The sequence below is a fragment of the Mustela nivalis genome (assembly GCF_964662115.1).
Source record: "Mustela nivalis genome assembly, chromosome: 17".
Lineage (NCBI taxonomy): Eukaryota > Metazoa > Chordata > Mammalia > Carnivora > Mustelidae > Mustela > Mustela nivalis.
The window spans coordinates 27705348-27717448 of record NC_139036.1 but is presented as its reverse complement, the minus strand read 5'-3'; the positions used below and the strand labels follow the sequence as shown (position 1 = coordinate 27717448).

Sequence of the window (12101 nt, the reverse complement as noted above, 5' to 3'; positions counted from 1 at the left end):
ATGAAGCAAATTCACAAAGAGTGCTTCCATAGAAAGATGATGGAAAACTACACGCTCCTATGTATTTACATTAGGCACTCAATTTCTTTTTTCCTACTTTCAGTCCAGCCAGTAACAAACTAGTAGGAAGGACTGTCTCGTACTTCTCTCCTTTAAAGAATAATAAATCACGTAGTCGTGACAGTGAACACCATCACTGCATGGAAACTCCAATACCATCTTTCTGAACTCTACTAAACAAGGCTCAACATGATTCAGTCAAGTAAGTGATGTCTGTCTCCTAGAGGCTCTCCTCTCTGCACCTGGCCAGGCCAATAAGGTCTTTGAGTCTAATGACAACATAAAAAGCCTAACTTAAAGAACTTCTGGCTTCTCATTCCACAAGTATCTGTTTAACATTTTTACAAATGTTTTCCTCTAAAAGGTACACTAGAGGATCAAACTGAAGTATTCTACTTTATAGTTTAGGTCCCAAGTTAGAATCTAAATTTATACAATCATGAGACAGACAAGATTCCATAACAATAATCTTTACTTCCACTAGCAAAATAGCCAAATTACACGAATCATATGAGCATAAGCACAAAAAAATAGCATCACCTGAAATGTAAACTGCACACTTGATAATTCCCTACCCAGCAGAAAGTCCCAGTGTATGTTACTGAGTTTAAGAGGAACAGAGTTATCAATGTATGATCATGTTTCATGCAAAAACATACTTAATAATGAGAAAAAGAACAATAATGAACTACTTTAAGATTTACTTTCAATAATAAAAATAATTTACATGTTCTGTTAATATATTATTATTTTTAAATTTATTTTGTCTTTCGCCCACTTGATTAGAGGGGTATATAAGAATTTGTGTTCACTGCTGAAATTCCACTGTGTAGAATAATACCTGAACACAGCTTAATAAATGTTTGAACAAATTAAGAAATGCACCTAAATTAATCAAAGCATGTTTATATGACACTGACAAAAAGTCAACTACATAAAAAAGCTTTTCAAATACTCAAATAGTGTGCTCACTTAAAAGCCAAGTCTTTCATTTTAAACTATTTTTTAAAAAATAGGCATCTCTCTTAAACATGTATTACATGTTGGGCCACCTAGGTGGCTTAGTCAATTAAGCATCTAAGCCTTTGGCTCAGGTCATGATCTCAGGTCCTGGGATCAAGCCCCGCTTCAGGCTCTCTGCTCAGTGGGGAGTCTGCCGCTTTTCCACCTTCTCCCTCTGCCCACCCCCCTGCTCCTTCTTTCTTGTTCAAATGAATAAATAAAATCTTTAAAACATACACACAAACACATGTATTAGATGCTTTTTGATTCAGAAAGTCTGTGTGCAGCAGTGATTGTCATCCTAAAATGCTAGTGTCATAGTGTTCATGGGCACTAAAGAAGCACACACCATTATTGGGCCCCTCACACAGTAGTTTTTTCTTTTTTTTCCTTTTCTTTTTCTTTTTTTGGCTTTTCTACATTTTAATTTTAGTTTTTAAGATAAAACCATAGTAGAGAAATTCAACTGTTCTTTTTTTCTTACAGCATTTAATTTAAATTCAATTAGCCAACATACAGTCCATCATTAATTTTGATACAAGGTTAAATGATTCATCAGTTGCGCATAACACCCATCACACACAGTTTTCATTTGAGCTCCTTCAATCACTACCTATTTTGAGTTTTCCTTTTTAAAGAAGGTAACTTCTAAAAAAGATAATGGCCCTAAGAATAAATATGTATGTCACGTGAAATACAAGGTATGAGCTTTCTAATTTTTTACTCATCTTTTAAAAAAACTTTTATTTCAGGGCTTAAAGGGTTCTGTTGGGGATGTTTTGGATTTTGGGAAAACTGACCTATAGGTAACTATGATATTACTATATTCACTGAATGCACATTATGGACACATATTATAGATACATACAAAGGACAAAGCACACTAAATAGTACAAAGATAATACACTTTGACATATGTTCTACAGTATTTCACAGATTTCATTATTACACTCCCACTGAGCAACCTAATTCATATACACATTCCATAGATATTTTCAGAGCTGAAGAAATTAATATAAATATGGCCTACAGAAAACTTCCCCCTTTTAAATATTTTTTTTTAATTTCCCCCCTTTTAATATGTCATGAAAAAAGAACCAAATGGGGGCACCTGGGTGACTCAGTGGGTTAAGCCTCTGCCTTCAGCTCAGGTCACGATCTCAGGGTCCTGGGATCGAGACCCACATGGGGCAGGGGGAGGGGGGGGGTCTCTGCTCAGCAGGGAGCCTGCTTCCCCCTCCCCCTCTGCCTGCCTAACTGCTTGTGATCTCTCTGTCAAATAAATGTTTTTTTAAAGAACCAAATGAAGGGACGCCTGGGTGGCTCAGTTGGTTAAGCAGCTGCCTTCGGCTCAGGTCGTGATCCCACCGTTCTGGGATCGAGTCCCACATCGGGCTCCTTGCTCAGCAGGGAGCCTGCTTCTCCCTCTGCCTCTGCCTGCCATTCTGTCTGCCTGTGCTCGCTCTCTCTCCCTCTCTCTCTCTGATAAATAAATAAAATCTTTAAAAAAAAAATAAAGAACCAAATGAAAAACAGAAATAAATACTTGTGAACTGCAGCATTACATTAGAGGCAGCTAATCTCCTAAACTTTAAAGTCCATATAATCAAACTCTCAATCAATTCTGATATTCATCTCATCTCAACAGATCCTAGTAAATATATCTCTCCTTTCCAAATACTAGAAGATACTAAGGAAAAATGTAGTTCACAATTCTTCATCTCATTTTCTGAGTCATTGTTTTTAGAAACTCAGTGGACCTCAAGAATTATAGTGTATTGGAATGGAAGCAAATTGTTTTTCTGCTCTCCAAAAAACATTTCACAGCTGGAATCAGCAGACCATCAGCCACTCAGCACTATCCCAACTTTACAAGAATGACTCCTTTAAAAATTAACCATTCCCTCCAGCTAAACTTTGAAAACAAGGGGGGTAAAAACCCAAATCTCTATAATACTATAACTAATACTAACATGTTTACAATGTTTGTGAAAAAAGCAAGAGAACTGGATTTTTTTTTAACTGAGATTTCCAAATTTAAATAAAGGTAAGATCCAAGAAAAGCACACTAAATGAAGGATTTCTCAGAAATATTTCAAAAGGCACAGGACAGTGATGCAACTTTAGATGGGATCCTCCCTTAAGGTTGGTCCCTAGTCAGGAAGTGACCTGAACCTATTTTGAAAAACAAAGGATTCAACTACTCTCTGCAACACTATGCCTAATTTTTCCTGGTGAAGACAACTCAAAAGATTACAGACTTTTTTACAAAAACAGATGTCTGCATTTACGGTCATCTGACTCTCAACAAGGATAGCAAAACAAGTCAATGGGGAAGAATAGTCTTCTCAACAAATGATGATGGGTCAACTGCATATTCATATCCCGAAGAATATAACCCTGACTTCACACTGCACACATAAATTAACTCGAAATGAAACCAAAGACTTAAATGAAAAAGTTAAAAGTACTACTCTCTTCCTCCGCTCTGCCTGCAGGGGTGGCAGCCATCCTCTACTTCACATCATGGCCGCCCTGAGACCTGTGGAGAAGCCCAAGATTGTTGAAAAGAGGACCAAGCAGTTCATTGACACGTCAGACCAATATGTCAAAATTAAGTTCAACTGGTGGAAATCCAGAGGCATTGACAACAGGGTGCACAGAAGATTCAACGACCAGATCTTGATGCCCAATGATGGTAACGGGAGCAACAGGAAAACAAAGAACATACTGCCCAGTGGCTTCTGAAGTTCCTACTCCACAATGTCACGTGGAACAAATCTTACTGTGCAGAGATTTCTCACAACGTCTCCTCCAAGAACCGCAAAGCCACCATGGAAAGAGAAGCCCAGCTGGCCATCAGTCACCAATCCCAATGCCAGGCTATGCAGCCAAAAAAATGAATAGACAGCTTATGTGCACATTGTATTTGTATTAAAACTATCAAAAATGTTAGAGTATTAACTTCTTGGAACAAAACATAGTGGTAAATCTTTATACTCTGAGATTAAGGAATGCTTTCTTAAGGGGCGCCTGGATGGCTCAGTGGGTTAAGCCTCTACCTTCAGCTCAGGTCATGATCTCAGGGTCCTGGGATCAAGCCCCACATTGGGCTCTCTGCTCAGCAGGGAGCCTGCTTTCTTTCCCCTTCCCTCTCTGCCTGCTGCTCTGCCTACTTGATCTCTCTCTGTCAAATAAATAAATAAAATCTTTAAAAAAAATAAAAAGGAATGCTTTCTTAGCTATGACACCAAAAGTACAAGTGATAAAAGAAAAAACTTATAAGGGCTCCTGGGGGGCTCAGTGGGTTAAGTGGCAGCCTTTTGCTCAGGTCATGATCCCAAGGTCCTGGGACTGAGCCCTGCATGGAGCTTTCTGTTCAGAGGGGAATCTGCTTCTCCTTCTCCCTCTACCCCTCCCCACTTCTCTTTCTCTCTCAAATAAATGAAATCTTTTAAAAAAGAAAATAGGGCACCTGGGTGGCTCAGTGGGTTAAGCTGCTGCCTTTGGCTCAGGTCATGATCTCAGGGTCCTGGGATAGAGTCCCGCATCAGGCTCTCTGCTCAGCAGGGAGCCTGCTTCTCTTCCTCTTTCTCTGCCTGCCTCTCTGCCTACTGTGATCTCTCTCTGTCAAATAAATAAATAAAATCTTAAAAAAAAATAAAAAGAAAATAAAAAAGAAAATATATAAATTGGACTTCATCAAAATTCAAACATTTGTGCTCCAAAGGACATCACTAAGAAAGAGGAAAAACAGAATGGAGTTTTATAAAACATATGTCTGATAACTGACTTATATCCAAAATATAAACAGAACTATTACAACTCAAGAAAGAAAACACAAATAACTCATAAATTCAAACAAAAAAGATATATGTTAGTGAATGAACACATGAAAAGATGCCCAATATCATTAGCCATCAAGGAAACGCAGATCAAAGGTATAATCAGATACCATTTCATGAGACATCAATAGGATGGGTATAGTTAAATGAAGGTAGTAACAATCAATAGTGGAAATGTGGAGAAATTGGAACTTTCATGCACCGCAGGTGGGAATGTAAAATGCAGTCCCTCTGCCTGGCAGCTCTTCCCATAGTTAAGGATAGAATTACCATATAACTCAGCAATTCAACTCCTAGGTGCATACTCCAGAGAAATGAAAACATATGTCCATACAAATACTTATACCCAAGAGAATTAAAAATATATTGACCCTTGAACAACATGAGTTTGAACTACACAGATCCACTTATACAGGCTTTTTATAAAACAGTATTGTAGATATATTTTCTCTTATGATTTCTTTCTCCACATTTCTGGTAGTTGTATTTACTCATTATTTGTTTCTTTGTCCTTTAGTCTTATTAAAATTTCTAGTTTTTTTTAAATATTTTATTTATTATATTTGTCAGAGAGTGAGAAGGAGAGAGCACAAGCAGGGGAAACAGCAGACAGAGGGAAAAGCAGGCTCCCCACTGAGCAAGGAGCCTGATGCAGGACTCAATCCCAGGATCAGGACCTGAGCCAAAGGCAAACACCCAGCTGACTGAGCCACCCAGGCATCCCCCAAATATTTTTTTTAAAGAAGAACTGACAGATTCTACAACATCGATGAACTATGATTATCTATGTGCAGTAAAAGATACCAGTCACAAAAGATCACATATTCTATGCAGCCCAGGAAAAAAACTATGAACACTCTCCTCAGAAAGACATAGAAGCACATAAAATATTAGATATCACTTCAGGGATTTATTTGACTATCTTACAACTGATTAATGATCCTTTTAAAATTCCATGAGCATTCTGATTTATTTTTGCTTCATTTTTCATTTACATAAATATATCATGAATTTTTTTAAAGAATTATGCATTTATCTGAGAGAGAGAAAACATGTATGCATGGGGGAAGGGCAAAGGGAGAAGGAGAGAGAGAATCTCAAGCAGACTGCCCACTGAGCACAGAATCCAATGTGGGGCTTGATCTCATGACCCTGAGATCATGAACTAAGCCAAAATCAAGAGTTGGACACTTAACTAACTGAGCCACACAGGCACCCCAAGCATATCATGAATTTAAGAGTACAGCCAGTGTGAGGTTCAATGGGTAGGGAATTATGTTGAGAGAACAGTAAAATTACAAGTGATTTCATTGCATACACATTCATTAAGTGTCCACCATGTTCCAGTGCCTGCCCAGGCTGTGAAAAACGTTATGACAATATACAGATGGGAACCCAAAAGAATAGGAATAGATTTGACTTCAACTTGGACTGGGCTTAGACCTCACATTCACCTGCCAATCTCTCCTAATAAATGTTATAAATTGCTTTTAAACATTTTAAAATAAAAATAAAAATAATTTTTCATGTTTGAGATCCTTTAACTTCTTATCCTTGTTATTAATCATTAACGTAAATGAAGAATACACGTAATAACAGTAAGAAATAGCATTGGATGGTAAGGAATAAATTTTCCTCCTCAAAGTTAAAAACTGGGGTCACTGGAAAAAGTTACTTACTGCACAATCCTTTGGTCTCTCCAGAGACTTCATATCTAACTTTGAATTTAAGCACACTGGAAATGACTGCTAATGACATCTATCAGTCCTTGTCTTTTGTTTTCTTCACCATACATGGGTTTTGAATTTCCACATTAGACAGCTGCTCAGGGCCACCGTTTCTATACAGGCAAATACAAAGGTGTCTCCTTTCTCATCATATTGGCTGTGTTCCCTTTCCAGTTCTCTATCAGCTCTCTTTACCTGATCCTTCCACCCTTTGGCACAAATTCCCATGATGGTTTCTCTGATGGACACAGCTGTCTCTATTTACTTTACAGCCCCATCATTGTATTCATACATAACTGAGGCACTCACAATTGTATTATACAAGAGCTTTTCAAGCTACTTTAGAAATCAAATACCTGCACCATCAAAACAATATCCTCATTAAGTGGAGAATTTGTCATTCTACATGCACTCTCGCCCTAATTCTTCAAGAATTAGAAACTAATCACTGGAAAAAAAACTACGCGGCACAGGCAAAGAGGCTACATACAACAAATGCTACTCTCAGTATGCCTACTGCCTCTGCACCAACTTTTAAGCGCCCCAGGCAAACTGGCTTATACACATGGGCCAGCCCAAATTCATAGAAACATGACTCGTTCCACCCGCTAAAAGTTTCAGTCTGTGTAAAGAAAAGGTGGGTGGGGGTTGATGCTACAATTAAAGAAAAAGAAGCTTCTTTCAAGTTAGGAAATGGCTCATTTGTTCTTTGATCTTAAATATCAGGTTATGTGAAATTTTGTTCAATGTGTTGATGTAAATCACTTTTGGTGAAGCTGTAACTCAGAAACAAAAAGCTAAACTCCTTCATATAAATTTTTGCCAAATATCATCAATCTTACCAAGTCTACATCACTCACATAAATCCAATCTCTAGGGTTTTCCAGTCAAGTAAAATAATATGTAACTAACAATGAGATACTTCTTAACAGAAGTACTATGGATTGGGGTATTCACAGATGAAAGGGACAGGTTGGGAAGAGCTGTTGTGGAATGCTACAACAGACAGTATTCAGAGCATGAGGAGACAAATCACAAATGTGTTGCTGTCATTGCTGTTGATGCTTTTTCAACTCTGTAAACTATATACTCAAATATACAACCAAAAGCACCTGAATCAACAAAATGAACATATATATACATAAGCAGTACCCAAAACAAAACAAAACAAAAACCCCAGGACATTACAGAATCCCAAAAGCCCTCTCTCATATACCTTTCCAGCCCTCTTCGCCCAAGGCTACATACTACCCTGTCTTCTGACGACCATACTAAACATCCTCAAAAGACATTGCTGGGTTCTAATACACAGTTTATTACACTTATTTCCATCTTTTATCCCTACTTTTATACTACCCCATTTCTCAACATTTTAAGTAATACTCATTTCAGATTTAATGAAATACATACTAAATAGATGCTATGGCATCCCCAAATCATAACAGCCATTTTACAAATACTACAATGAAAGAAGAGGTGATAATCCTAATGGATCAGGAATTACTAAAAATTCACTTCTGTGGGCCTCAAGCCACTTGACCAGGACTTACTAATAAAATTATAGGTCACTCATAAAGCACTTGAGTGACACTCGTAAAGCATCATTCCAGATCTCTTATCATGAACAATTCACAGAATACAAGAGAGCCTAATATTTTTTTTAAGATTTTATTTATTTATTTGACAGACAGAGATCAGGTATGCAGAGAGGCAGGCAGAGAGAGAGGGGGAAGCAGGCTCCCTGCTGAGCAGAGAGCCCCGATGCGGGGCTTGATGCCAGAACTCTGGGATCATAACCTGAGCCGAAGGCAGAGGCTTAATCCACTGAGCCACCCAGGCACCCCATGAGAGCCCAATATTCTAATAATACTTATTTCAACTATTCAGTGGGTCCAGCAATACAAAGGGAAGCATTTAGGACCACATGACAAAGATGTTCCAAAGGTGATGCGTGGGTGGCCCAGTCAGTTAAGTAAGCATCTGCCTTTGGCTCAGGTCATGATCCCAGGTCCTGGGATCAAGCCCCATGTTGAGCCCCACATTAGGCTCCCTGATCAGCTGGGAGTCTGCTTCTCCCTCTGCCCTTCCCCCTACTCATGTGCTCACGTGCTCTCTCTCTCTCTCTCTCTCAAATAAATAAGATGTCCCAAAGGATATCAACTTAAAAAGAAAGTACAAAGGCATTAAGAAAAAGTAATAATGATTCACTCTCCCATTCATTTTTATCAAACTTCACTAATAATTTGTACTTGCTAAAGACTCATAAAACAGAAGCTCCTATTCCCACAAGGAGAAACACTCCAAGTACTGGAGAGATACTCAAGAGATGATGACTACAAACATGTAACTTTCAAATATCAGATTTTCTGGATTTACTCCAACACAATATATAGGAGAAACTTCACTCTTATATCCAAACATATATTCACTTCTTTAAATATCCATGAAACACCATTAATTTCCAGCTCAGTCTGACATATCGCTTTTCCTGGAAATCAGTACTGATCCTATATTAATAATTCTCTTCCTCATCTGATGACTTTTAAAAGAGTTGCAGTACATTCTAAACCATTTTGGTTAACTAAACATCTTGGAAAAGGACCACTGATGCTTTGAAACCAGAAAATCTTTGTAATAAATATTTTCCATCTTTAGCAAACTGAGTTTTATTCTTACAAGAAGCAAAAATAAACATCAGTAATATTTTTTAAGTTAGTTAGAACATATGGATATATTATACTTTCCATGTGGCCCTTACTTCCTTCATGTAAATCAAGCTAGATAACTTTGCTCTCAAGGAGATTACTGCCTAGTGGCAGAGACAGAACAAGTAAACACAAAATGCATACAGTAACATGGAAAGTTAAGCGTCTTAACAGAGACAACGATTACATGTTATAAAAGCATTCCCAAAAGGTGTTGAGTAATTAAAGAGGTCCGTAATCAAATAAATCAGAGAAATATGTAAATGCAGTAAATAAATTTAAGCAGGTTAAAATGCTAGTCACCATTGCCATTCTCCAACAGAAGGCAGCGTTTCCTGAGTATATGTGACCAGGGCACCCTGATTCCCACAGCATGTTGAAGGTCTACTGTTCTGCCAACAGAATTTGAGAACTGCTATCTTTGGGGACTTAAAAGAAGGCAAGGTTACTTTAAGCCAAAGGTGTCAGGAAATAGTTCACATAAGAACTAATACAGACACTCAGCCAAGAAAGATATGCAGGATTAAGACATTCTGGGAAAGGAGGGTGCTGGTATAAAGGCCAATTCAGACAGGAAAATAAAGCAACAGTGCGCCTGCAAAGAAATGAGAATGAATGGGGTTCAAAGTAAATGCAGCATAAGCAGCATGAAAAAGGAATTGTAGAAATAGTTAACAAGGATATTGGATACTGATAAAGAAGATCCTTGTGCGTGAAAAACCTTGGGAGATCGAATGGTAAAAAATATACAGGATTCATGTCCCTATTGGCCCAGGACATTTCCAGTACACATATTGACCAGACTTGTTCAGAATTAAATTAGTATGGCAGTTGTTCAAATCGGAAGACCTCAGTTTAGATGATAAATTATATATGATAATTTGGAAATGACCTCTGGAAGGTACAAATGAAAAAGACTGTTCATGAATTGATAATTGTTGAAACTAGGTAAGTACATGGTGGTTCATTATACCACTACGTTCTTTAAATAACATTATGTACTTCCCAAAATAAAAATTTAAAAAAATTCTTGAACAACATACACAGGAGATGAAATAGTATTTCTATGGCATTAATGGTTTAATAAAACACAATATTTCCACCATATCACTAAATGTTTATCAAAAAGAGAAAAATCATTAAAAATCAAAAATGCATTTAACTATTTTAAAGTAACTAAAAATTCATCTTTCTGTAAGAAATTCATAATTTCCTGTGAAGTGTGTAAACCTGGCAATGTTTGTAAAAAACTTTTTAAATATAAATAAATAAATAATAAAGCAAAAAAAAAAAAAAAAAGAACCACATAATTTCAAGTAAGAGTGAAAACTAAGAATACATTTTCTAGTCACTCTTCTTTTGCTTAAAAACATTTTCATTCTTATTTCCACTATAAATGATTTAATTGAGAAATTATGGTAAAATCCCAAGAGTATATGAAATTTCCTTAATTTTGACAATGTGGCACTTTCTATATCAATTCTGCCAATTGATTCAAGAGTTTTATGTATCTGAGTTTTTTTAGGTCAGACAGAAAATCTGTAAGTAGGCCCAAGTTAAAACATTTCTACAAATAAATCTTTCTATAGAAAAATCTCAAATTGCAAAATACTCCTCCACAAAATTGGCAAATATTGTCAATGTACAAAAAACAAAGATTTTAGAAGACAAATTGCATTTATAGCCTACAGTATCATAGGTTTTTATAAATTGTTACATGTAGGTCCTTATTCAAAGGGATACATTCACCCCAATGTTTATAGCAGTATTATCAACAATAGCCAAATTATGAAAAGAGCCCTAATGTCCACTGACTGGTGAATGGATAAAGAGGATGTGTGTGTGTGTGTGTGTGTGTGTGTTTGGAAACACACACACACACACACACACACACACACACGAATATTACTCAGCCATCAAAAAGAATGAAATCTTGCCATTTGCATGGCATGGATGGAGCTAGATAGTATTATGCTAAGTGAAATCAATCAGCCAGAGAAAGACAAACACCATAAGAAGAGAAAGACAAACCCTCACATATGGAATTTAAAAGACAAAACAGATGAATACAGATGAATACAGTGGGGGGCAAACCAGAAAAAAGACTCTTAACTCCAGAAAACAAATGGATGGTTACTCGAAGGGAGGTGATCAGGGAATGGGTTAAATGGATAATGGGTATTAAGAAAGGCACTTGTGGGCACCTGGGTGGCTCAGTGGGTTAAGTGACTGCCTTCGGCTCAGGTCATGATCCTCGAGTCCCACATCGGGCTCCCAGCTCCCTGGGGAGTCTGCTCCTCCCTCTGATCTTCTCCCCTCTCATGCCCTCTCTCTCTCTCTCTCAAATAAATAAATAAAATTTAAAAAAAAATAAGGGCACTTGTGATGAGCACTGGGTGTTGTATATAAGTGACAAATCATTAGATACTACATCTGAAACTAACACTACACTGCATTAACTAACTGGCTTTAAATATAAACTTTAAGGAAAAAATGAAACAAATACATTTCCCATTACCTGTTAAATAACAGACACTCATGTTAGTAGAAACATATTTCACCTATTTGTAAGAGGTATACAATTAAGGATATAAGGTAGATCTACATCATTTTATAGAAAATTTTATTAGACCATCTAAGCTTAAAAGTTACTATTATCACATATAATTTTGCCCATTTTCTTAATTAAACAGAGTACTCTGAAAGGCCTATTCTCATTCTAGTGTATCAAAAATATTAAAAAACCAGTGTCCTTCAAATCT

At 37.0% G+C, this 12101-nt stretch overlaps 1 protein-coding gene across 13 annotated transcripts in view; it reads right to left on the bottom strand.

The window, feature by feature from the left end:
* The window catches only part of BCAS3 (BCAS3 microtubule associated cell migration factor), a 584337-nt gene that overhangs the window by 429501 nt on the left and 142735 nt on the right, over nt 1-12101 (bottom strand). The gene's annotated exons all lie outside the window — the stretch shown is intronic.